The 27,642-nt window shown below is 46.1% G+C and overlaps 1 protein-coding gene and 1 non-coding gene across 6 annotated transcripts in view; one reads left to right on the top strand and one right to left on the bottom strand.

Moving 5' to 3' along the window:
* ATP10A (ATPase phospholipid transporting 10A (putative)) overlaps nt 1-27,642 on the top strand; it is a 184,216-nt gene that overhangs the window by 12,527 nt on the left and 144,047 nt on the right. The window lies entirely within an intron of this gene.
* Nucleotides 9,322-9,424, bottom strand: LOC112443372 (U6 spliceosomal RNA). The gene has a single exon (XR_003031703.1). It is a non-coding gene; the product is annotated as a U6 spliceosomal RNA (small nuclear RNA).

Genomic DNA, 27,642 nt, shown 5'->3' with positions numbered 1-27,642 from the left:
TCCAATGAGTCAGCTTCACCTTAAGCATCAATCCTTCCAATGAATGTTTAGGGTTGATTTCTTTTAGGATTGACAGGTTTGGTCTCCTTGCAGTCCAAGGGACTCACAAGAGTCTTCTACAGCACCACAGTTCAAAAGCATCAAGGTAAGGGTATGAGCATAAGGGTGCAGAAGTTTCTTTGACATAGTGTTTTCATTTCCTTTGTTAATATTACCCGAAGTGGAATTGTTAGCTCATGTGGTAATTCTATCTTTAATATTTTGAAGAACCTCCATACTGTTTTCCACAGTGGCTGCACCAATTTACACTCTAACCACATTGTGCAAAGTTTCCTTTTTGTCTTCATCCTCACCATTTGTTATCACTCTTTGTCTTTTTTGATAATAGCCATTCTAACAGGTGTGAGGTGATAATCTCATAGTGGTTTTGATTTGCATTTCCCTGATGATCAGTGATGTCAAGCAACTTTTCATAAATCTATCGCTATTTGTATATCTTTGAGAAAATGTCTATTCATGTATTTTTTTCTCCATTTTAAAATTTGATTAGTGGTCTTATTATTTTTAATACAATTCTTTGATAGCTTTCAGTATGGATGTGAGAGCTGAACTATAAAGAAAGCTGATCACCGAAGAATTAATGCTTTTGAACTGTGGTGTTGGAGAAGACTCTTGAGAGTCCCCTGGACAGCAAGGTGATCCAACCAGTCCATCCTAAAGGAAATCAGTCCTGAATATTCATTGGAAGGACTGATGCTGAAGCTGAAACTCCAATACTTTGGCCACCGGATGCGAAGAACTGACTCATTTGAAGAGACCCTGATGCTGGGAATGATTGAGGGTGGAAGGGGAAGGGGACAACAGAGGATGAGATGGTTGGATGGCATCACTTAGTGGATATGAGTTTGAGTAAGTTCCAGGAGTTGGTGATGGACAGGGAGGCATGGTGTGCTGTAGTCCATGGGGTCACAAAGAGTCAGACATGACTGAACGACTGAGCTGAACTGAGTGGCTTTAGATGCCCAATATGTCTGTTCTGTTTTGTTGTGCTGTGGCCTAGCTGGATCCTCATCTGATGGTCTTTCATTTTTGTGATTATCTATTCTGCTTACTCCTTGGAAGGAAAGTTATGACTAACCTAGATAGCATATTCAAAAGCAGAGACATTACTTTGCCAACAAAGGTTCGTCTAGTCAAGGCTATGGTTTTTCCTGTGGTCATGTATGGATGTGAGAGTTGGACTGTGAAGAAGGCTGAGCACTGAAGAATTGATGCTTTTGAACTGTGGTGTTGGAGAAGACTCTTGAGAGTCCCTTGGACTGCAAGGAGATCCAATCAGTCCATTCTGAAGGAGGTCAGCCCTTGGATTTCTTTGGAAGGAATGATGCTAAAGCTGAAACTCCAGTACTTTGGCCACTTCATGTGAAGAGTTGACTCATTGGAAAAGACTCTGATGCTGGGAGGGATTGGGGGCAGGAGGAGAAGGGGACGACAGAGGATGAGATGGCTGGATGGCATCACTGACTCGATGGAGTTGAGTCTGGGTGAACTCCGAGGGTTGGTGATGGACAGGGAGGCCTGGCGTGCTGCGATTCATGGGGTTGCAAAGAGTTGGACACAACTGAGCGACTGATCTGATCTGATTCTGCAGTTTTCATCCTTTCTGGAAGGAGTTGGGTGTCTCATTTGTGGGATGTATTTGCAAATATTCCATTATCACATTGACTGCCAGTCTTCCTAGGACTTGGTGTTCCTGGGCCAGGGTGGAATATGGTATGTGATGCCTTTGCCTCTGGATAGTCAACACTGTTAAGAACCACCCTGTCCTCAAGACCAGTCAGGCCCTCATTGAAAAGCACTTTTGGAAGACATTTTTAAAAATAATTTTCTTTATTTATTTTACTTTTGGCTCTTCTGGGTCTTCATTGCTTTCACGGCCTTTCTCCAGTTGTGGAGATCCAGGGCTACTTGTTAGTTGTAGTGTGTGGGCTTCTTACTGCAGTGGCTTCTCTTTGGTGCAGGGCGCAGGCTGTAAGGCATGTGGGCTTCAGCAGGTGTGGCTCCTGGGTTTTAGAGCACAGGCTCGGTAGTTGTGGTGCTTAGTTGCTCTGTGATTGTACGATTTTCCTGAATCAGAGATCGAACCTGTGTCTCCTGCATTGGCAGGTGGATTCTTTAACCACTGACTACCAGGGAAGCCCTGGGGGACATTTTAAAGACAAAACCTATTCACATTTCCGGATTCCTTGACTTGGGAAGATTCAGGGGACCTGTGTGTCTGCCAGAGTCCCTCCCTTCACAGTGGGGTGGTCCAGCTTCTTGCTGAATTTCCATAAGGAGGGAGCCCAAAGTCCTGATTTGCTCAAGACTTACCTTGCTATATATAGTGCACTGAGACTTTACAGGAAAATGGAGAAGCTATTTTGGTCTTTGGTTTTTTAGAATACACTTGGCTTGGCTTTCTATGTTTACTTATTTTGGATTTTCCCAGGGCACAGTTAGTACACGTTGCCCCCCAATATACCCTCTGGTTATTCTTCCACTGGGGATAATGTATGTTGAAATACTTTGCCCAGCAAACTATTTTCATTAGGTAGTAATGAATTCCTTTGCCCATTTAAATTCAATCAGAGGCAACTGAAGCACCCTTAATGAGGTGATTCCCTCGCTAGCAGTAAAATGCTGGGCAGGTGCATCTCTCTCTGGCCCAGTCTCCTGCTTTAAACAAGAGGGTGGACAGTGGCTGCTGGTCTGCGGTGGGGAGTAAGTGAGACACTGCACAAAAAGGCAGAGCCAAGGCCGGACAGGCGGGCCAGGGTTTGACATGGTTAGCTGTGGAGGAGCCTGGTAGGCTGCAGTCCATGGGGTCGTGACTAATCGGACACGACTGAGTGACTTCACTTTCACTTTTCACTTTCACGCATTGGAGAAGGAAATGGCAACCCACTCCAGTATTCTTGCCTGGAGAATCCCAGGGACGGCGGAGCCTGGTGGGCTGCCGTCTATGGGGTCACACAGAGTCGGACACGACTGAAGCGCCTTAGCAGCAGCAGCAGCATTACAGCTGGGGCTTCCCAGGTAGGTCAGTGGTGAAGAATCCGCCTGCAACGTGGGAGACCTGGGTTCGATCTCTGGGTTGGGAAGATCCCCTGGAGAAGGGAAAGGCTGCCTACTCCAGTATTCTGGCCTGGAGAATTGCATGGACTGTATAGTCCATGGGGTCGCAAAGAGTCGGACAGGACTGAGCGACTTTCTCTTTCAGTGTTACAGTTGTTACAACTGCTACTGATGATCATTGTCGCTAAGATCTTTTGGTTAAAATTTTCTTTTTTGTTTTTAATTGAAGTATAGTTGATTTACCATGTTGTATTCAGTTTCATGTATATGTATACATTCTTTAAAAATTTTTCCTTAATGATATTTTACACTGAAGTAGATATACTTTTAGTCAAAACAAACACCTTCATCATTTAGTCTGTGTCATTTTATCCTCAGTAAATGGACCGGTTTTTGAAAGCATATTCAAATACTGAAAGTAGCTTGCGGACTCCTATTGCTAACTTCATGGACTCCTGGTAATTTTGGGATGCTCCTGGTGGCTCAGATATCTTCTTAGAAATGCAGTTCATTGAAGAAGCCCTATAGGGACACTGTGATGTTAAGGCATTATTTGTTTAGATTAATAATTCAAAGGCAGTGTATAAGTCCATTGGATGTAGTAACAAACCCTTTTTTAAAAGACATCAAATGAATTAAATTTGTTGACCTATTTGGTGATGTCTTTGAATTTCTCATTTTTGCTTATCAACCCTTAAATAAAAGGCAAAACAGCAACAATTACAGTAGGTCCTTGGTTTTCAAAAGGAAAACAAGTCTTGAGCGGCCAGTGTGGCTTTCTCCAGTGACATGCTTGCAGGAAGAAGAGACTTTATGACCCTTTCTGACATCCCAGAGCTTAGAAGGATAGGAACATCCAGTTAGCTCAGGATCTGCCTTGATTTTTCTTCTGCATTAGGTTTCCCTGTTTCAGAAACTGACTTTCCTTGAAAGGCACCAGGGTGTTCTAAGACAGGAAGGTGGGCTGAGTCTTCAAAGTCTGCCCCTTCCAAAGCCCACTGGGTCCCTGAGCACACTACTGCCCCACCTCCCTGCCTGTGTTTCTTCTTTGCCTTATCAGTGCTTTTCTGATGGCAACTTCTGTCCCTAATGGACTCCAGTACATGAGAGCTTAATGAAATGGGAGGAAGCTCCAGCTGTCCGCAGGCACTTTTCAGGCCTTTTCTGTCCCACCCTGTGTTTTTGTGTGCCTCTTTGACAGCTAAAGAAAAGCAAGTTCAGGAGAGTTTAGTTTGGGTTCCAAGTTCTCTCCTTTGTCAGATGGGACCTTGGGACTCTTGGTGGCGTTGGTCAGCTGCAGATGGAGATGGGGCACGGCATGGGCCCATGGGTCCGTCCTGAGCTGCCCAGCCTTTCCGTCCTGCCAGCCTCCTTCAGGTGGTGCCCAGAGGCAGGGTCCCATCCAGACAGTGAGCGGCCAGAACAGGGTGTCCCGGGTGTGCAGAGGGCGTGGCCCCTTCCCAGTCCCGCTGTTCTTCGAGCAAACACGCAGACAGGCCTCGCCCTTCGCCCTCAGCCAAGTGGGAAGTCATTTTCATTTCAGTCACAGAATCCATCCACTCTCTCTGACCTGGTTGTCTTCAGGCCCGGTCACTCAGGAAACCTGTTACTCAGAAAGCTTGGAGTGAATCTGAGGCACAGAGACAGAGCAGGCGGAGAGTGAGCCTGGAAGGAGGCAGTGTCCTTTTGGGATGCTCTCAGCTTTTGTCTTTCTGAGCAAAGAAGCCATCTGTAAACGCATCCAAGCGGTTTGTTCTCTCTTCATTTAACAGCCTCAGGGTGCCCATGGCATGTGTCTACTTTCTGAAAGAGTATTGTATTAAACGGCATGGTAGTTTAGTAGATATGTCTTGCTTCTCACGACTAATTGGTGATTACCTGGGCCTTCACCTTTCGTACTGCAGTTATCATTCTTTTATTTTCTGTCTATATTTTGCTGTGATACATTTTAGTCAGATCAGATATGTGAGACCATTCCCTGGCATAGTAACATTTTCCACTTACAGTGTTTTTTTTTTTAAGAAAGAAAAACTGTTGCTGTAAATGGGGTGGGCAGTCTGGCTCACTCCGTTGGTCTGGCTGCTGTGTCGCCGTCTCTGCAGGCCACCCCTTGCCCGTGCTCTGGCCCTTCACCCCAGCTGAGCCCAGGCTCTGCCGCAGGATGGTCCTCTGCTTCTGTGTGCACTCCCCGGGGCGCCCTGCTTCTGGCCTGACTGTCCCCTCTGTCTCATCGATTCCTCTGTGCCTTTGTGGGAGCTCTTGCACAGTGCTGTGGGCAGGGGGGCGCCCCGAGTCTGTTGTTCTTGGCTCTGATCCCAGTCACTGCAGGCGGTGACATCCCTTCTTTGGGACCATGCTATCCTTGTCTTTTTTTTTTTCAGGCTTTTTTTGTTTTTGTTTTTATTTTTATTTTTTTCTCTTTTTTTTTTTCTAATTTTATTTTATTTTTAAACTTTACATAATTGTATTAGTTTTGCCAAATATCAAAATGCAGAAGCCTTGACATGGGGCTTTGCATCCTCTAAGGGCGGTGACTCCTCTGGACCAGCCAGTTCCTAGAGCGAGAGACTGGCCTGTGAGTGTGTCTTTTGTATGCAAAGTAACAATCCAGAGCCCACGCCCTACACGCCCTTTTTAAGAAAAACTGTTGATTTATTTGACCCTGGCCCACAGGGTCTCTGTTGCCTCTTCTGGGACCTTTCCTGGCGGTGCACTGATGCTCTGATCACGGCATGTGGCTTTAGCTGCTCCACGGCGTTTGGAATTTTAGTTTCCTGACAAGGCATCAAACCCTCATCCCTTGCAAGGTGGATTGCAAGGTGGATTCTTAGCCACTGGACCACCAAAGGAGTTATTAGGCTGCCATGCTCAGGGCCACCAGCCTGGTAGCAGACGGCTGGGGACCTACGTCCCAGAGCCAGTGATGTTGTTCCCGAGCCTGGTTACCCTGCCTGGCTCTGCCCTTCCCACGGAAACCACAGTGAAGGCTCTTGCCCGTGTTTCCCTCTCGCTCCTCTGCCTCTTGACTTCCCCGGTGCTTTCCCCACGGCTCCTACTCTTGGGAACTGTGAGAGATAAAGTCCTTTTTCACTGGCAGTGTCTCCCGGTCCACTGGCCTCCACACCTGAATAACAGTGACCCTGCCTTAAAGCCTGTCTCCCTGCAGCCACTGTCTCTGGCCCCCTTTAACTTCCTTGTCATGTGCGCTTGACTTCTCCTCCTGAAATACTTACTCCTGCTCGGTCCCCGCCTCTCTCGTGGTCTCGCCTCTTAGAACCTCCTGGTGAATCCCAGCATTCTGTGCAGCAGTGTGCTGAGCTGCAGCGCTGGCCCCTGTGCGGAGGCCACCGGCCCACACTTGTAGCCCCCACCCCAGCCCTCTCCCCACCCCACCCCTTTTCTGCAGGGCCTGGGGAGCACTCCCCCCTGCTGCTCTTCGCCCGTGCAGCAGGGGCCCCTGCTCTGTGCCCTGCCTCCCTGCACGTGCTCTGCCCTGCTCTTGGGGCAGGTTGGGCAGCAGCCAGGTCTCACTGTCCGTGCAGTGCCGCGGTGACAGGGCCTCAGCATCTCTGATCTGACGAGTGGACGACTCCTCAGGATACCCGAGTATCTTCACAATAAACGCCTGTGGGTAGAAAAACAGCCCCTTAGAGATGCATACATCCTGATCCCCAGAATCTAGGCTACATGGTGCAAGAGAATGAAGGTGGGTTGCAGATGTAATTAAGGTTGCTAATTGGCTGACCTTAGGATGTGGAGAGTCTTTCCGATTATTAGGGTGAGCCCTTAGTCTCATCACCAGTCCTTAAAGGTACTGTAGAAGGAGAGGGCAGGGAGGTGCAGTGTTTGAAGGACCCGACTTGCTGCTGTTCGCTTTGACGAGTGGGGAGCCGCGGCTTGAGGTAGGTAGCCTCTGGGGGCTGGAAACGCAAAGGCACTGTGCCTGCCTCGCCCTCCCGCTGGAGCACAGCTCTCCCAAGACTTTGGTTTTGTCCCCGCCCTCCCAGGACTTTGGTTTTGTCCCTGTGAGACCCAGGTCAGACTCCTGACCTCTAGAACTGTAAGATAACTCTTTGGTGTTGATTCAGGCCACGGAGTCCTGGTGATTTGTTACAGGAGCCACAGGAAATGAATGCATTCCTGTGGACCGGAGGATCTGGCAAATACCAGATTCTTAAACCACAGCCTTTTGTGTCTTGCTGTTGATTTATCTAGTTTCAGGTAAAAACATCTGTAGCCATATGAATCACTGAGAATATCTGAGAATTCCACATTTGCTGAGTGCAGCATGAAGACATGGTAGAATGGAAAATACGTGTTTACTTATTTATTTTTTCAGTTGAGATATTTAGTGATAAGACATTATACATGTCTCTAGCACTGTATACTTTTCAGGGTTTTTATGAATTTGTATGGGAAGTTGCCAGCCAGCCCTGGTAAATTCTTCAATGACACTCTGAGGAAATGGTAGCCCAGAGGGGGAGGTCTCGGCTCGAAGGGGGTACAACTCGGGAGTGGGACAGATGGCCTGGACCCCAGGTGATGCTACCAAGGGCCACCAGCTGTGTGCTGGCAACGTGCTACCCTATATGAGTGTCCAGGGCCGCTTTCATCTTGTGTAGGGTATGGATCAGACTTCAGCTGTTTAGTTATTTCAGGTTTTTGAGAAAGTGTCGGAAACCAGGAAGTTATCCTGACACATGCCAGGACCCAGAATTTGCCAAAGGTTAATGACCAAGAGCATGTATGCTTTTTTAGAAAAGTTTAAATGTCGTAATGGACATTCTTTTTAGTGTAACTGGTTCATTTGAGCAGTAATCTGCAAACATTTTTGATCTCACACCCTTATAAGTAGCAAACATTTGTCTGTGTGTACCGAAGGTAGACTTATTAATGTATAAATCACAGACAGGCAATGCAACGCATGGATACATAAATGAATGGATATATAGTAATGAGGTAAAGAGCAGTTACAGTAGAAACTGAGGTGTTCTCTGCCCCCAGTGACAGTGTGCTTTTGTGCATGAGCACTGCCTGGAGCTTGCTCACGTGGCCTCCTGTCTGTCTTAGTTCACTTGAGCGTATCACATGCGTTCAGATGCACAGTCCAGTTCATTCTTGGGATTTCTCACATTTATCGAGGGCCATTGAGGGAGCTTCAGAGAGCCTCAGGCCCCACAGAAGGACAGTCCACCCTCGAATGCTGTGGGGTCTGTGGTGGTTGTGGCTCACGAGATGCTGGGTGTCTGGCCGTGTCCACTTCCTGGGGCGCAGACGGCTTGCCAGGTGACACTGGGCCGTCTGAGCCATGCTGCTCGGGCACCAGCCACCTGCCCTCCAGTGTTCTCTTTTCTGTGCTTTACCTTTAAAAAGCACTTTTATTGTGATGAAATACATACATTTATCGTTTTAACCATTTTTAAGTGTACAGTTCAGTGGCATTGATTGCATTCACATTGTTGTGCAACCATCATTACTACCTGCAGAATTTTTTCGTCTTCCCAAACTGAAATTCTCCTCATTAAACAATAACTCATTCCTGCCTCCTGCAGCCCTGGTAAGCCACCAGTCTACTTTCGGTCTCTTTGACCTCTCATGACTGAAATCATACAGTGTTTGTCCTTTTGTGTCTGGCTTATTTCACTTTAGCGTAATGTCTTCAAGATTCATCCTTATTGTAGCATGTATCAGAACACCCTTGCTTTCTGAGGCTGAGTGATATTGAGGGGCTATGTGTAGACCCCACGGTGTTCTTTCATTCAGCTGGTTGGGTTGCTTCTCCCTTTAGGTTTTTGTGAGTAATGCTGCTGTAAACATGGCTGTATAAGGATGTGCTTGAGCATCTCGCACTTGACTTTCATGGGGGTATTTTGCATGGATTTCGTTTGGATGCTCCGGTTTCCCATGGCTGTTTTCATGTATCCAGGGTGGTGTAGTCAGGGTAGCATGAGCTGCAGGCCTTTTTCCCATTGTTAGGTTTTGTGTGCTCCTGTGAGCTAAGGAGACCGCTTCAGCCCCTGACCTTCAGGTGGTGCTCCAACAGCCGGGTCTCCAGGAGCCTGGCCCACGTGTCCACAGCACACCTGTCTGCCCACACCTGCAGGCTTGGGGTGCTGATGTCAGCTTGTCCTGGGTCCAGTGTTTCCTCTTGCTTCTGTCGCCTGGATATCATCATACCCTTTATTTATTTATTTTTTTAATTAAAAAGAAATGGAATGCTTCACAGATTTGCATGTCATCCTTGTGCAGGGGCCATGCTGATCTCCTCTGGTCATCCCAGTTTTAGTATATGTGCTGAGGTGAGAGCCTGCCTTTTATCTTTGAGCTCGAGACCCCTCTCTGCTGCAGAGGGCTCTGCCTGCTGCCCTGCACAGCTGGGGGCTGGCCGCAGCGTGGGTCACTGTCGCCGCTCCGCGGGGTGCCGTCTGCCGTCAGCGCGAGAAGGGCCTGCTGACTTCACAGGCTTGAGCGGGCCTAGCCACCTTTGTCACCTGTCTCGGCGCTTCTCTCTGCTGGCGTTCAGTTCCCCTACCTGTTCACAATGATTCCCTGAGGTCAGAAACCAGGTGTCTTACAGCTCCTGAGAATCACCGGCCAAGGTCTTGCTCGCTGAGTCCCACTCCATCACATGGAGGTCCCCCATCTCCCTGCATTGGGGCTTTCTCCTGGGTCACTTTTGCCCCTTTGAAGGGGCCCTTGTTCTGGACTGTGTCCCTTTTGGTCAGATCAGAGGCTTTGTGGTGACTAGTGCCTGGAGGAAGGCGGGGAGAGCCCAGTGGACCTGGAATCTCGCTGAAGACAGGGAGGGGCTGAGATTGACCTGTGTCCGCGAGGCCATCACACCATCCCGGCGCAGTTCCGTGTCTCGTTTTACAGATGGGATGAGCCCGTCCCCAGAGGAGGAGGCTGCAGGTCCACAGCGCTGGTGGCTTCACTGCAGGAGCGGGGCCTGCGTGCCTGCCCTGTCCTCACGTGTCGCCCTGCTGGCTGTCAGGCCTGGATAGGGACCCCCGCCCTCAATAAGAGTCCAGGGCGTAGAGGGCGTGGTGAGCGGACGGGTGGGCTGTGCGGGCAAACTCACTGCGTGATTGTGAAGCCCCCCTGAAAGAGGCTGCTTTTAACCTTCTTTTACTAATAAGTAACTTCTCACTTTACCTACCTCTCCAAAGTTTTTAGAAACATAAGTGTTTTTTAAAAAGTGAACAGCTTATTTTCCTTTTTGATTACCTAAGAAATTAATATATACCTTTGAAAATAGGACGTCATAAAAACAAACATTAGGGATGTGGATGGGTAGAAAAATATATCTTAAGCTTCATTACCCTTATCAGGACCCCCAGTTTAGACCCTAAAAGTTCTATCATAATTTAACTTGGAGTTTATTAATCCTCCTTTTTGTAGAGGGTCCAGCTGGCTAGAGGTGGGATGTACAGAGAAACTGAGGTTTTTTTTATCTCAAGGTCATTTTCACAGAACGGAAAATTCTCTCCATATTTGAAAGCATTCAAATTGTAATGTTATGACATGCGACCGATGGGAAATAGTAAACATGCTGTCAGTGTGTACGACAAAGGTGTTTTTGACCCCTGTGTGCTCTGTGTCATTTGCCTCTCACATCTTAGTGCCTTCATTTTATTTGAGTGGTAGTAAAGTCAGGTGTCACCCTCACTTGATTTGTCTTGAACACGTTTCTAATGTGGTGGGCTATATCATAGTTTGGCAGAGGGAGTTATATTGTTATTTTAGACAAATACTTCAAAACCGTGCTTTAAGGCCCAAGGAGGGAGGAGATAAATGAAAAGGAGACTCCAGCCATTTCTGATAGTGTCCCTTGAGTGCTTGTGAGTTTAGAGTTTCTGGTATCAACTGGAAAAGGCATCCAGAAATCGCTTCTGGAATTCGTGAGTCTATGGTAGGAGCTGTGGCCTTGACGTGGCTGACTCTGAGAGCTCAGACCTGGGAGTGTCATGTGGGGGGCCCAGCACCTATCTTTATTTAGGGGATGGGTTCTTCTTGAACATCCTCAAAGGGCCTTTTCTACTCTGGATGCCAGCATGAAATCTGAGTAGATGGGGACCTGTGGGGTCAGGGCTTTAGGAAGCTGTCTTCATTCACAGCTGCCTAAAAGAGCTGATGTGCATGCACATGTGTGTGTGCACAGGTGCACGCTTGCGTGTATTTTTGTCATAGGGGATGCAAATGTTACACATATCCCCCCTGACCCCCTGGGATAGAAAGGAGCATCTCTTTTCTGCACCACATCTGGGCACTGAGTTGGGAACATCAGTCTATGTAGCGGCATAGTTCATCAGCTTCTTAGAGAAGGTATTCCCTTCCCTGCCATTTAATTGCATTTCTGTCTGCTCACTTAGAAGAGAGTTTCCTTCTGTTGCCAGTTTTCTGTTGAAATAGACGTCTGCAAAGGCGTGGCCCACTGGACTCCTCTGCATGTGCTGATGTGGGTGTGGGTGGTGAGGAATGACTCGGACGCCTGGGCCACACTGAGGGCTGATGTAGGTGGGGACGGGCCTTCTGCCCCTCGGGTTCACACCTGCTCTCTGGCGTGAGTGTGGAGCGGGGTGTGTGAACAAGAGTTTGCACAGTTTTACTTTGTACCTCCACTCCAACTTTAAACTGGCACCTCCTGCAGCTGTTGAGAGCACTAGATTTTGAAATTCTGGATGGTAGAGAAAGGCAATTTTAAGAGTTAAATAAAACTACTTGATAATAGAGTTAGACTTTAGCTGTAAAAGAGACCTTATAAAATCAGAGATGACGTTTGTGTCTGAGGCCTTAAAGACTATTGACAATTATATATATAGATATGTAAATTCTGTTCATTACAATATGAAAATGATGTATTTCTTATAGAAATATCCCAAAAACACAACTAAATTGATGTTTTAGTTTCTCACTGTTCATTAATTATGAAAAAAAAATTGAAAAACAGAGACTTCTGGTTCCAGAACAAGATGGTGTGGATTCACTTTTCCTAACTCATCTCCTGCAACCAAATCCTGGAGATAATTCAACAGACAACAGTCAAAGAACACTAGAAGCTGAAAGAAGGCAGACTGGCTGGGGACCTAAGAGCTTGAAGAATGTGAATTCTCAGTGAATTCTCCAGGTCTCCCGTTTATTGGCCATGTACTTCAGCCTGGGCATGGAGATTCCTGTAACCAGAACTGCCAACAAGTATAGACAAAGTGAAAAAGTCTCTGTTTGCCCAAAGGTAAGCCCAGTGGACACCTAGGTGAGCCCCATCCCATACAAGGCACGCAAAGGCACTCAAGGTGCCTACAGGAGCAGCGTTGGCATAGCTTGGGATGCCCTGTTCTTTACCTAGTCGTATAAGGAGAGCCAGGCTACTCACCTGCACCAGTGGGAATCAACTCAGCAAGGTCCTTCCACTCCCTTATCCCACATATGTGCCTTCCACTCCCTTATCCCACATCAAAAATCCCAGAGTTAGCATCATACCCACAGTGAAATACTGATGCCTCCCCTCCAAAGAATGAGGACAAGAATGTCTGCTTCAACACTCTTACTTGATACAGTACTAGAAGTTCTTGACACTGCAATAAGATTCAAGAAGCAAAATGCATACAGGTTGGAAAGAAATAAGAAAACTTAATTTGCAGAAAATGTAATTACCTATGTAGAAAATACTAAGGAATATACTACCAAATGGAATGAAGTCAATCCTCATCCAAGTTCCTAAGAAGGGTAGTACTAAAGAATGTGCTAACCATCAGACAGTTGTACTCATCTACCATGCTAGTAAGGTTATGCTTAAAATGTTGCATGCTAGGGTTCAGCATTATGCAAACCAAGAAATTCCAGATGTCCAAGCTGGATTTAGAAAAGGAAGAGGAACTAGAGATCGAATTCAATATTTGCTGGATCATAGAGAAAGCTAGGGAATTCCAGAAAAACATCTACCTCTGTTTCACTGACTATGCCAAAGCTTTTGACTGTGTAATAATAAACTGTGGAAAGCTCTTAAAGAGATAGGAATAACAGACTGCCTTAACTGTCTCCTGAGAAACATGTATGTGGGTCAAGAAGCAACAGTTAGAACCCTGATGGAACACAGAACAACTGATTGGTTCAAGATTGAGAAAGGAGTACCACAGGGCTGACTGCCATCACCTGTTTGTTTAATCTACATGCTGAGCACATCATGAGAAGTGCCAGGCTGAATAAGTTATAGGCTGGAATCAATATAGGCAGGAAAAACATCAACAACCTCAGATATGTGGATGATACCACTATAATGGCAGAAAGAGAAGAATAAGTAAAGAGCCTCTTGATGAGGGTGGAGGAGGAGAGTGAAAGAGCCAGCTTAAAACTAAATGTTAAAAAAAGAAACTAAGATCATTGCATCTGGTCCCATTACTTCATGGCAGATAGAGGGGGAGAAGGTGGAAGTAGTGACAGATTTCCTCTTCTTGGACTCTAAAATCACCATGGATGGCGACTGCAGCCATGAAATTAGAAGACGTTTGCTTCTTGACAGGAAAGCTATGACAAACCTAGACAGTGTGCTGAAAAGCAGAGACATTGCTCTGTTGACAAAGGTCTATATAGTCAAGACTATAGTCTTCCCAGTGTCACAAACAGCTGTGAGAGCTGGATCATAAAGCAAGTGGAGCACTGAGGAATTGATGCCTTTGAACTATGGTGATGGAAAAGACTCCTGAGAGTTTCTTGGACAGCAAAGAGATGAAACCAGTCAATCTTAAGGGAAATCCACCTTGAATACTCATTGGAAGGGCTGATGCTGAAGGTGAAACTCCAGTATTTTGGTCATCTGATGAGAACAGCTGACTCATTGGAAAAGTCTCTCATGCTGGGAAAGATTGAGGGCAGAACAAGAGGGCATCAGAGGATGAGACGGTTGGATGGCATCACCGATGCAATGGACATGAACTTAAGCAAACTTTGGGAGATGATGAGGGACAGAGAGGCCTCCCGTGCTACAGTCCATGGGGTCACAAAGAGTCGGACATGACTGAGCGACTGAACAACAACAGTACTACCAAAACCAAATCAAACCAAACCCAACAAACAACAAAACGGTGTCTTAGAACTAATAAATGAGCTCATTAAGATTGCAGCATATAAGATAAACATACACGAATCAATTATATTTCTACATACTGACCATGAACAAATCATAAGCACAATACCATTTATAATTTCTTCAAAGAAAAGGAAATGCTTTGATATAAATTTAACAAAGCTCATACAAGATCTGTATGCTAAAATTGCAGAGTGCTAATGAAAGAAATGAAAAGAGATCTGGGTAAATGTGGAGATATACCATGCTCATGGATTGAAGAAAGCATCATGAGAGAGATATCAGTTATACCTACATTTATCTTTAGATTTAACACAATTCCTATCAAAATCTCAGTGAAGTTTTTGTAGACACGAGCAAGCTTATTCTGATATTTACATAGAAAAACCAGGTTGTAGAATAGCCAAGACAGTTTTGCAAAAGAATAAAATGGGAAGAATCCACGCTTCCCAATATCACTGTTTGCTGTAGAGCTACAGAATTCAAGATAGTTTGGTATCAGCAAAGCTATAGTCACCAAAGGAACAGAGTAGAGATCTCAGAAATAAACTCACACAAATATGTCCAGTTAATTTTTGACAAAGAACCAAAAGCAATTTAATGGAGGAAGTACAGCCTTTTAAGAAATTATGCTGGAACAATTCAATAGCCATAGGTGGAAAAAAAAAAAAAAGAAACAGAAAGGAAAAAACTCTAAACCTTACACCTCAGGCAAAAATGTACTCCAAAACAGTCATAGATTTAAATGTGAAACTGTAAAACTTCTAGAAGAAAATATTAAAAAAAATTTTTTTTCAGTACCTAGGACTAGGCACAAAATTCTTGGACTTGATACCAGGAGCATCATCCATAAAAGGAGAAGTTGATAAATTGGACCTCATCAAAATTAAAAACATTTGCTGTGAGAAGGACCCTGTTAAGAAAAAGAGACGCCAGATTACAGACTGGGAGAGAATGTTTGCAAATCACATACTCAACAAAGCACTTGTGTTCAGAATACACGAAGAACTCCAAAAATTGAACGTTAAAAAATCTGATCTGGAAGTGGGCAGAACTTGAGGAGATATTTTGCTGGAGGAGATATGCAGACGACAGTAATGCACATGGAGCAGATACCCACAGGGAAAATGTTTAGATTCTTAGATAATAGAGGAATGCACATTCAGACCACCAGGAGATATTACTGCACATCTGCCAGAATGGCAAAAACAAGAATGGTGATAACACCAAATGTTGCCACGGACGTAGAGAAACTGGATCTCTCAAGTATTGCTGGTGGGATTGTAAAATACACCCACTTTGGGAAATAGCCCTTAAAACCATAAATAGAATTTCTTTATGATCCCATTTCTCTTGGGCACTTACCCCAGAGAAATGAGAGCTTATTTTCACACAGAAGCCTGAACACAAGTGTACCTAACAGCCTTATTCATAATAGTCCAAACTGGAAATAACCCAGATGTTTAGTGGGTGAATATTTAAACTGTGGTCCATCCACACCTTGGAATGCTACTCAGCAGTAAAATGGAATGAACTATTCACACATAACTACTTGAAAGTGCCTCAAGAACATTTTATGGAGTGCAGAAAGCTGATTTCAGAAGGAAACATGCTGCACGATCCCATTTATGCACCATTTGTGAAATAACATAATTATGAAACAGATTAGAGGTTGTCAGGATTAGGAATGGGGAAGGGTGTATGTGACTACAAAGAGGTAGCTTGAGGGGGTCTGGTGTCTTGATGTGTTTGTAAGAGGTTACATTGGAAAATCACACAGAAGTACTCATACACCCACCAGAGCACTTAAAACTGGTGAAACCTGCATAAGCTCTGCAGGTTATACCCTTGTCAGTTTCCTCGCTCCGGTGTTGTATTCTGGTTACGCAGGAATGCAGGCTCTTAACATGGGGAGGCTGGCTGAACTGGGCATGGGCCCTCCGTCTACATTACTTTGCAACTTCTTGTGACTCTAATATTAATACTAAGATAAAAAGTTTGAAAATGATTATTTTGTTATTAAGTACTATGATTATTGAATATGGAAAGGAAACACAGAAATTCAGTATTCCTAGGCATGGGCTGTGGGCCGAGAGGCTGCCGGACCTCTGCGGTGGGAGGCCCCTTCCCTCGGCAGGGGAGTGGGGGATGTGCTGCCTTCTCCTGGCGGTGTCCGGCAGTGCGCGTCCCAGCGGAGATAGAGCTTCTCTGACAGGTGTGCGTACAACTGTATACCACTTGTGAATAACTAATAAATTTGGGCTTCCCTGATAGTTCAGTTGGTAAAGAGTCCTCCCTCAATGCAGGAGACCCCTGTTCGATTCCTGGGTTGGGAAGATCCCATGGGGAAGCAATAGGCTACCCACTCCAGGATTCTTGGGTTTCCTTTGGGGTTCAGCTTGTAAAGAATCCACCTGCAATGCGGGAGGCCTGGGTTCGATCCCTGGGCTGGGAAGATCCCCTTGAGAAGGGAAAGGCTGCCCACTAGAGTATTCTGGCCTGGAGAATTCCTTAGACTGTATAGTCCATGGGGTCGCAAAGAGTCGGACAGGACTGAGTGGCTTGCACTTTCACTTTTCAAGGACAAAGAATCTTGCTCTTATTCCAGACCTGACTTTGAGGTGACTTAGTTCTCTGGTTAGAAGAAAAATATAAAACACTCAGGGCTGTTAGCTTCAATTAATACCTGGAAATAGCTCCTAGGATTTTATCTCAGTGCCCTCTTATCTTACTGTTATGAGTAATTCAGATAATGCCGTTGGAAGGGATGCATTAATGCACACACCCTGGAGTTGCTTATTAACCCTGTCTCAGTCCTGGGGGTGTCCCTGACATTTGCCTTTGAGATCACGATTGTGACGGGATGTTAAGGGACAGCCAGTGTCTTCTAGAAAGAATGAGTCTTGGATAAAAACATATCGTTTGTCACAGTTGACACCTAAGTAAATATGCATTTTTAACATATATACTGCAGAGGAATACTACACTGCTTGGGATGTTCCTAAAATTAACAAGCTTTCAGCCAGAGACATTCACTCCCAGGAGACAAGACATCCTGAACATGGGCTGGTGTTTTGCAGTCCTGTGGAAAGGGGAGAAAGTTCTCAATAGGAAATGCCTCCCAAATTACCTTGATTGCTAACTGTAAAAAAAGGCTACTTCTAGAACATCTTGGAGGCCTGCCCACCATATCCCTGTTTGCTCAGGGGAAATAGGTTTTAAGGATGTGCTGCACGCAATATCATTAATTAAGAATATTAACTCTCAAAGGGACGCTTCTCTGAAGAGGCCACAAGGGACACCATTGCAGAGGCATTTAAAGCTGCAGAAAATTGAAACTTGATCTGTGTTTTAGTAACAACCCCTGTTGTTGGATTAATAATATTATCTGGAGGGGGAGGGAGGGATTGGGAATTTGGGATTAGCAGATGCAAACCATTATATATTAAGTAGATAAATAACCATTATATATTAAATGGATAAATAGCAAAATCCCACTGTATAGCAGATGTTGTTGTTGTTCAGTCGCCCAGACATATCCGACTCTTTGTGGTCCTATGGACTGCAGCATGCCAGGCCTCTCTCTCCCTCACCATCTCCTGATGTTTGCCCAAGTTCATGTTCGTTGCATCAGTGATGCCATCCAGCCATCTCATCCTCTGATGCCCTCTTCTCCTTCTGCCCTCAATCTTTCCCGGCATCAGGGACTTTGTCAATGAGTCAGCTGTTCGCATCAGATGACCAAAATACTGGAGTTTCGACTTCAGCATCAGCCCTTCCAATGAGTATTCAGGGTTTATTTCCCTTAAGATTGACTGGAGGAGGGAATGGCAAACCTCCCCAGTGTACTTGCCATAAGAACCTCGTGAACTGTATAAAAGGACTATATAACAAAGGGAACTATATTCAGCATCATGTGATAAATCATAATGGAAAAAATAGGGAAAAATATTTATATATATATGTATAACTCAATCACCTTCTGTAGAGCAGAAATTAACACAATCAACTATACTTCAATAAAATAATTTTTAAAAATATTATTTGTGCTAGAATGGAGATTGAAGGGCAGCCTTGAGCACAGAGCTGAGCCCTGAGGCTCTTTGGAACACTGTATCATTTGGTTCAAGCCAGAGCTGCCTTGAGCTTTCACACTGTGACTTGGGAACATGTCACCCAACCCAGGCCTGGCTCTGCTGGGCAGTGACTCTGTCACAGGCCTGTTTGGAACTGGCAGTTCCAGGCTCTGGCTCCAGAAGGAAACAGGCTTGTGTGGGAGCCGAACTTGTTTGGGGTCCTGGGCATGTATTCCGTGCATGCCTGCTGCAGGCTGCTGACTTGACATGAGAAGAAGAGTGCATTCCAAGTTGTCTGGTAGGCCTCTGAGAGTCTTATTGCTGAGTCGTAAGCACTTTGAGTGTGTTGGCTGAGAAATGAGTCTCCCGGTTTCTGTTATGTCTGAATCAGGCCAATTGAGAACCTACCAAACCTCAGGAAAACTGGAACTAAGTGAAAGGACCTTCCATGGGACCAGTTACATGGACCTTGGATGTAGAGTGAAGATGACCTGTCTGCTTCTCTGATGCCTACCCAGGAAAGTTAAACATGTTCGCCATCTGGCCTTTGACATCATCAGGTTTCTTCTTTTATATTGGCTATATCCATTCACTCTTCCCCAAGTAACATTTTAATTGTTGTTTAGTCGCTCAGTCGTGTCTGACTCTTTGCGACTCCATGGACTGTAGCACACCAGGCTTCTCTGTCCTTCACTATCTCTCAGGGTTTCTTAAAGTCATGTCCATTGTATCGGTGATGCCATCCAACCATCTCATCCTCTGTCATCCCCTTCTCCTCTCGCCTTCAATCTTGCCCAGCATCAGGGTCTTTTCCAATGAGTCAGTTCTTCACATCAGGTGGGCAAAGTATTGGAGTTTTAACTTCAGCATCATTCCTTCCAATGAATATTCAGGACTGATTTCCTTTAGGATTGTCTGGTTGGATCTCCTTGCAGTCCAGGGGACTCTCAAGAGTCTTCTCCAACACCACAGTTCAAAAGCATCAATTCTTCGGTGCTCAGCTTTCTTTATAGTCCAACTCTCACATCCATACATGACTACTGAAAAAATCATAGCTTTGACTATACAGACTTTCGTTGGCAAAGTGATGTCTCTGCTTTTTAATATGCTGTCTAGGCTTGTCATAGCTTTTCTTCCAAGTAGCAAGCATCTTTTAATTTCATGGCTGCAGTCACCATCCACAGTGATTTTGGAGCCCAAGAAAATAAAGTCTGTCACTTTCCATTTTTCCCCCCATCTATTTGCCATGAAGTGATGGGACCAGATGCCATGATCTTCATTTTTTGAATGTTGAGTTTTTAGCCAGCTTTTTCACTCTCCTCTCACTTTCACCAAGAGGCTTTTTTAGTTCCTCTTTGCTTTCTGCCATAAGGGTGGCGTCATCTGAGGTTATTGATATTTCTCCTGTCAATCTTGATTCCAGCTTGTGCTTCATCAAGCCCAACATTCTGCATGATGTACTCTGCATATAAGTTAAATAAGGAGGGTGACAATGTACAGCCTTAACATACTTCTTTCCCAACTCTGAACCAGTCCGCTGTTCCATGTCTGGTTCTAACTATTGCTTCTTGACCTGCATACAGGTTTCTCAGGAGGTAAGTAAGGTGGTCTGGTTTTCCAATCTCTTTAGGAATTTTTCACAGTTTGTTGTGATCCACACAGTCAAAGGCTTTAACATAGTCAATGAAGCAGAAATAAACTTTTTCCTGGAATTCCCTTGCATTTTCTATGATCCAACAGATGTTAGCAATTTGATCTCTGGTTCTTCTGCCTTTTCTAAATCCAGCTTGTACATCTGGAAGTTCTCAGTTCATGAACTGTTGAAGCCTAGCTTGAGGGATTTGAACATGACATTGCTGGCTTGTGAAATGAGTGCAATTGTGCAGTAGTTTGAACATTCTTTGGCATTGCCCTTCTTTGGGACTGGAATGAAAACTGACCTTTTCCAGTCCTGTGGCCACTGCTGGGTTTTCGAAATTTGTTGATCTATTGAGTGCAGAACTTAAACAGCGTCATCTTTTAGGATTTGAAATAGCTCAGCTAGAATTCCATCACCTCCAGTAGCTTTGTTCATAATAATGCTTCCTAAGGCCCACTTGATTTCACACTCCAGGATGTCTGGCTCTAGATGAGTGATCACACCATCGTGGTTGTCCGAGTCATCAGTACCTTTTTTGTATAGTTCTGTCTATTCATGCTACTTCTTAATATCTTCTGCTTCTGTTAGGTCTATACCATTTCTGTTCTTTATTGCATCTTAGTACTTTTACATATTTTCTTACACTCAGTAAATTTTACTTAAGAGTAACTGAATGACAAAATAATTCTTCTCTATAACCACCATTTCTCTGAAAGTTGAAGGCTATTTCATATCTAAGGAAATTTATTGAAGTTAAAAAACTCAGTATGTTTGAGTTTTTAATATGATGAGTCTTACTTCTATATACATTAAGTGAGTGAAGTGCATTAATTTATTCAAATTACCTCTCTCAAATCTCTGGGGGGTGGTGAGCCCTCCTGGGGAGACTGTTCAATCACTGGAGAGATGCTTTTTTTGAGTGTATTTGCTTCCCTAGGTGAATTTTTCCTCTTCTCCACTCCCCCTTTAGTGCCCTGGTTTGCAACCATCGCAAGCGTTGGGTCTCCTGTAAGGATTATCAGTGGAAAACAAGCTTGCTTCCCGCTGGTTTATTTTTCTGATGACAGACTAGAATGAGGTCTATCAAGGAAGGCAGTAGCAACTGAAAGGTACTTTCTCTGGAAGGCAGCTGGATCTGTAGTGTTTGCATTCAGAGACATAAGCAGACACAGTTTTAGCTTGGCTGAATTTGGGGCATAATGACAAAGTGGTGTGGTGTGTCACAGAAACACTGGGAGAGCTTCTGCTGCAGCTATGACTAGAACCCCCAGAGCAGTGGTTTCAGAGTGTGGTCCCTGAGCCAGCATCTTCGACATTACCTTGTAACTTGTTAGAGGTTCACATCCTAATGCTCTGTCCTCCAGCAGCTGCACCAGGCTCGCCATCTGTGTGCTTGGTGCTGCCGCCACTGGGTTGGCGCATGGGCACCGGTCACTGGTGCCCTCAGCTGCCTCCTTCCTTTTGACCTCCACACGGCCCAAGGACAGTGCCCCCGCCAGGCTCTTCCTCCAAGAGCGGTGTCACCTAGCTCAGCCCTCCCTGCCCAGCTTCCCTCCTGCCCGCTGCCCTTTTAACCAGGCCTGCTCTGTGACTCCCCCTTCAGTTTTCCTGAAACCTGCCCCCCATCCTCAGCTGTTTCCCAGAAGTCCGCCCCTGTCCCCACTACTGACTGGGAGCCGACAGGTGATTTCCACCCAACTCCCTGTGAAGGTGCGTAGTTCCTAGGTCTTAGAGCTTAAAGAGCAATGCAGTTTATGCCTTTCCTTTTTGTCCCTCAAGTCAGCATCATTATCTGCACGTACAAAGCTCCATTCCAGGCGCTCTGTGAACATGAAGGTGAGACATTGCCCTCTGTCTTTAAGGGGCTTACAGCCAAGCCAGAGGAACAGGTGCTCACAGAGATGGCTTTGTTACACATGTGGTCCTTTGCAGGTGACTCTGCCCTCACTCTCCTCCTCTGAGTGTCAGGGATTATGATTGTACCTGTTTCCTAGGGTTGCTATGGAGACCAGCTCCTGTGAGCCAATACCTCCAGTGTAGGTGAGACAGTTCTTGGCACACGTCGGCACTGATTTATTACGTGGTTGTCTGAGAGGACGGGAAGGATGATCAGCCCTGGTGGCACTGCCTGAGAAGACTTCTGGGAGGAAGTGGGGTTTGCATGGGGCCTTGAGGTTGTCTCAGTTTTTGAATAGATAGGTTTGAACTTAATAAAATGTGTCTGAACTTGGTTGTCTTGCGTTACTGATGTCTACAGTGGTTCAGCCCACACCACAAATGTTAAACGCTGCTTTTTTAATGTTGGCACTGCCACCTCTGTGGTCAGGGCGTGTTTCTTTTGCCACCACGCTTACGGGGTTGCTGCTTCAGACAACCCTCTGGAGGGAGGTTAGAAAGGGAATAGAATTAGCAGAAGGTGCAAAAAGAGAGGCAGAAGTGAAGTAATGCAGTGGGAAAGGTGGGGCCAGAACAACAAGGGGTTTTGGGGAAGAAGGTGAGAAGAGACTGGGAGGGCGGGAGGGCGGGGTGGACTTGAACCCAGGATTCTGGATTGTGCTCATGCCTTAGAAGCTGCACTGACTCCCACAGCCCAGGGAGCAGCTGCCTGTGCTGGTGACTGAGAACTGTGTGCCTGTCCTGATGCGTAGGGGGCCACTTTGGGGGCTTGCTGCCCCTGTGGGGATTGAGGAGGCCATGGAAGAGGGGGGCCTCTTTTTATTTATTTATTTTTAAAATTTTGACTCTGAAGTGAAAAGAAATGTGGCAATATTCCACTGGCAACCGACTCCAGAGAATTGGGGATCCCCCAGGAAAGTCAGCCTGAACTGGCCTTTAGCTGTCCCCCTTAGCAGATGTGAGACTAGAATTCTGTTCTCTAGAGACATGGCTGTCCCATCAGTGAGGTCTTAGAGGAGCACAGGTGTCATGCCCGGGTACTTTGTGCTCTAATTTCCTCTCTCTAGGCACACTAGTGGGTGCCCGTTTTTGTTTTACTTCCTGCTTTACATGTAGTGTATGAAAGAGTGACTCTGATGCAAAGGAAATGTGCTTGGAAGAACCCTGGAACCCATACGAAGTCATTCCCATGATCGTGAAACAAGAAATGGAATCTGCCCGTCTGCAACCTGGGCTATAGAGATGCTGGTGTGGGATCCCCCTGAGGGACCCAGTGTCCCCTCTCCATGACATCTGTGCCTGTGGAAACGGGCTCTGTCTGCCTGGGAAGTGTGCGCGGCTCCGTACTGTGGCTGCGGAGTCCGGACACAAACCTGGTGGCTTAAAACGATGGAAATGCACCCCCTCACACTCCAGGGGCCAGAGGCATGAAATAGAGTTGCCGTCGTGACGGGCTCCCACTGAAGCCTCCAGGGAAGGCCTTGCCTCTGCAGCTCCTAGTGGCTGCCGGCCATCCGTGGTTTGCCTTTTTTGTAGCTGCACAGCTGCAGCTTTTGTCTTCATCTTACCAGGGCTGTCTTCTCCCCGGGTGAGTCTCTGTGTCTTTGTTTCCTTTACAAAGGACAGCAGTCAGTGGATCAGTGCCCACCCTATTCCAGTGTGGCCTCATGTTAACTTACAAAGACCCAATTTCAAATAACATCAGGCTCTGAGGTTCTGAGTGGACGTGGCTTTGAGAACACTGTTTATTGCAGCATAATTGCCATAGTCACTCACTGACACTTGTAAGTCTCTGTTGGCACGGTTTGTTGGTTTTTGTTTGCAAAGGATTCCATCTGAGTGATGAATGTGTGAGTGCTTTGTCACTCAGTCATATTCAACTCTTGGCAACCCTATGGACTGTAGCCTGCCAGGCCCCTCTGTCCATGGGATTCTCCAGGCAAGGATACTGGAGTGGGGAGCCATTCCCTTCTCCAGGGGATCTTCCCAACCCAGGGATCAAACCTGGGTCTCCTGCATTGCAGGTGGATTCTTTACCTTCTGAGCCACCAGGGAAGCCCTTGGGTGGTGAATAATGAGTTGTGAAGAGCTGAGTGTGGTGTGGCTCTTTGGAGATCCCTGCCAGTGCTTATATTCTGGGTCTTAACCTGAGCAGGCCGTTAGGCAGTGCCTATAGGCGCCTCTGTCAGTGCAGGGAGAGTCTGCCTCACAGTTCTTGGCTCCCCGCCTGGCACTGTGCCTGGCATGTCATATGGCTCGGAGCTTGTAGATAAATAGAAACTCAGAAAACGCAGTACTTTTATCCATATGGTATTTGGAAAAAAATCCTTGAAGACACTCTGATTGCCAAGTATTTCGAGGATGTTGCTGGGTCAGCTTTGCTTTCGCATCTCTACACACTGACGTATGTTTTTAGAGAACTCCCGAAAGTGGTTCCCTCCCCTATTAGGAGGTGCCCGCCCACAGCATTCCCCTGGAAAATGTCATCAAGGAGATTAACTGTGTCCATGAATAAATCTGGCATTTTTTGGAGGGTGTATAAACACATGGAACTCGCTGCAGTTATAGTCATGACCCAACTGTGTGTAATTGCAGTGAGTACCTTATATGGGCGGGTCCCCACAGCCTGAGCCACACACAGCTTTGGAATGAGCTGGGCTTCCAAGGGTGGGGTGGGTGTGGGCAGGGCCTCCAGATGTCCAGACGCCCTGGAGGGTGGTGAGTCGGGCCAAGGTTGCAGCCTGTCTGCAGGAAGTAGGGGTGGTGGGCGGGGGAGAGTCTGGTTGCATTTCACTGTGGATTCGTCATGCACCCAATTACAGTTTTGGCTTCAAGTGATTTTGCTGGATGGTCGGAGGCAGGGAGTCTGGCACATGGGGAACTCTTGAAGCTGGAGGAGGGGGATGCTCCTCTGACCTGGCTCATTGTTTTCTGGTATATTTTGTACACCTGAGGAAATGGATTCCTGAGATTTAACATGTTGACTCCTGTAAGCTCTTAGATACTGAAGGTCTTACCAGGTGACAAGCTTCTATAGCTAATTTTTTCAAAAGTGTAAGAGCTGGACCATAAAGAAGGCAGAGCGCTGAAGAACTGATGCTTTTGAACTGTGGTGCTGAAGAAGACTCTTGAGAGTCCCTTGGAGTGCCTGGAGATCATACCAGTCCATCCTAAAGAAAATCAACCCTGAATACTCATTGGGAGGACTGATGCTGAAGCTGAAAAGCTCCAATACTTTGGCCACCTGATGTGAAGAGCCAGTTCATTGGAAAAGACTGATACTGGGAAAGATTGAAGGCAGAAGGAGAAGAGGATGGCAGAGGATGAGATGACCAGACAACATCACCGATGCAATGGACATGAACTTGGGCAAACGTGGGGATGGTGGGGGCCAGGGAGGCCTGCTGTGCTGCAGTCCATGGGGTCACACAACTTGGTGACTGAACAACAGTTAAAACAAAAAGAGATACTCTTACAGTGTCTTGACTTCCTGGGTGTGGAAAAATTATAGACTTAGAGTTCTTAGAAGACCAGGGACCCTCAATCCATGAAGAGAGAAGTGGACAGGTCCCACAGAATGATACCCTTCAGCAGAGCAGGGCGTGGCGTCTGGGGACGTGTGCTGAGCTGAGGTGACGGGAGGATCGGCGCGTGGAGCCGGCACTGCCCATGGGCGCCCCCTCAGCGGCAGTTAAGCCCCCCGGTGCAACCGCGCTGTGGACTGGAAGGGGCTCCCTCGTGCCCCTCTGCTTCATGGGCGGTCCCGGCTCCGCGGGTTTCCCTCTCCGCGCCCCTCACCTGATGGGTGGGTCCCGGCCCCGGGGGTTTCCTCTCCGTGCCCCTCACCTGTCGTCTTCATCCCCTGAGTCAGCCGCCCTCCGCCTCTGTCCTCGGCGCGCACAGCACACACCCTCCGCCCGGCAGCTTGTCATAGTGATGCATAAAACCTGCAGACCTCGCAGGCTTCTGCGCGGAAGCCCCCCACCTCTCCCGCACCGGAGGAAGCCCTGGCGCCCCCTGCAGCCCTCTCCCCCAGCCGCTGCCTGCCGCTCCTGTCCTCGTCCCCCACCAACATCGGACCACACTGCCGGCGTCGGCTTCCAGGCTCCAGCATTACGTCCTCGCGGAGCCCTCCCTGACCCTGCCCTGTTTATCCCGACCACTCTCACCGCGTGCACACGCTGCCTGTCTGGATCTTTGGTGTTTGGTAGCACCCGCCCCACACACACACCCGTCCTGGCCCTTAGAGTGTGAACTCCACAGGGTCCACAGAAGCAAGAGCTCAGCTGGTCCCTTGAGGGGCATATGCCTTCCTCCCACAATACAGTATATTTTAAAGAACAAATAATGGCAGAATGCTCATTAACCATTGCCTCACTTATTTAAGACTGTTTTACTGGGTGCCCCATTTTTACTCATGTGCACATATGTATGTGTTTGTATGGTAAAAACCCTTGTCAAAGTAGGTTTAGAGGGAACATATCTCAACGTAATTAAACCTATTGAAAATTAAAGCTATGAAAACCTATAGCCAAAATAATACTCAACAATGAGGAGCTGAAATCCTTCCTGCTGAAATCTGGAAAAGATAACTATGCCCAGTCTTACTTCTTGTGTTTAGCACAGTATTGGAAGTCCTAATCAGAGCAGTCAGACAAGAAAAAGAGAAAAGTATCCACATTGGAAGAGAATAGATAAGGTTTATGTAGATGACATAATGCTATATATAGAAAACTAAAGACTCCACACAGAAGCTATTAGAACTGATAAATTCTGCAAGGTAGTAGGATATAAGATTAAAACACAGAAATCCATTGCATTTTTTTCCCCCACTAATAAAGCATCAGTAAGAGGAAGGAAAAAAAAATCCCTTTTAAGATAATATTTAAAAAAATCTCTGAATAAATCTAACCAAGGAAGTGAAAGACTTCTATGCTGAGAACTGTAAGATATTAATAAAGAAAAATGAACATGATTCAAAGAAATGGAAATATAGCCCATGCTCTTGGGTTGAAAGAATATTGTTAAAATGGCCATACTACCCAAAGCAGTCTACAGATTTAATGTGATCTCTATTAAATTATCCATGAAATTTTTCACAGAACTAGAGCAAACAATCTCAATTTATATGGAACCACAAAAGACCCAGAATTACCAAAGCAATGCTGAGAAAAAAGAACAAAGATGGAGGCATAACCCTTCTAGATTTCAGACAATACTTCAGAGCTGCAGTAATCAAAGCAATGTGGTATTGGCTCAAAATCAGACATAAGGATAAATGAAACAGAGTAGAGAACCCAGAAATAAACCCACACCCATACAGTCATCTCATCTTCCACAGGAGAGGCAACAATACACAGTGGAGAAAAGAGTTTCTTCATGGAAATAATGGAGTTAGAATATTCCCTTCTTATACAAAAATAAACTCAAAATGGCTTAAAGAGTTAAATATAAGACATGACATGAATATTCATTGGAAGGACTGATGCTGAAGCTGAAACTCCAGTACTTTGGTACTTGATGCAAAAAGAGTCAACTCATTGGAAAAGACCCTGATGCTGGGAAAGATTGAGGGCGGGAGGAGAAGAGGATGACAGAGGGCAACATGGTTGGATGGCATCACCGACTCAATGGACATGAGTTGAGCAAGCTCTGGGAGTTGGTGACAGACAGGGGAGCCTGGCGTGCTGCAGTCCATGGGGTCGCAAAGAGCCAGACACCACTGAGCGACTGAACAACAACAGCTACATGATAAAGCTCCTAGAAGACAATATAGGCAAAACATTTTCTGACACAAACCATACCGAAGTTTTCTTAGTCAGTCTCCAAGA

This window comes from Bos taurus, chromosome 21, assembly GCF_002263795.3.
Source record: "Bos taurus isolate L1 Dominette 01449 registration number 42190680 breed Hereford chromosome 21, ARS-UCD2.0, whole genome shotgun sequence".
Lineage (NCBI taxonomy): Eukaryota > Metazoa > Chordata > Mammalia > Artiodactyla > Bovidae > Bos > Bos taurus.
Note: the sequence above shows the minus strand (reverse complement) of the source record. Positions and strands in the feature narration are given on the sequence as shown.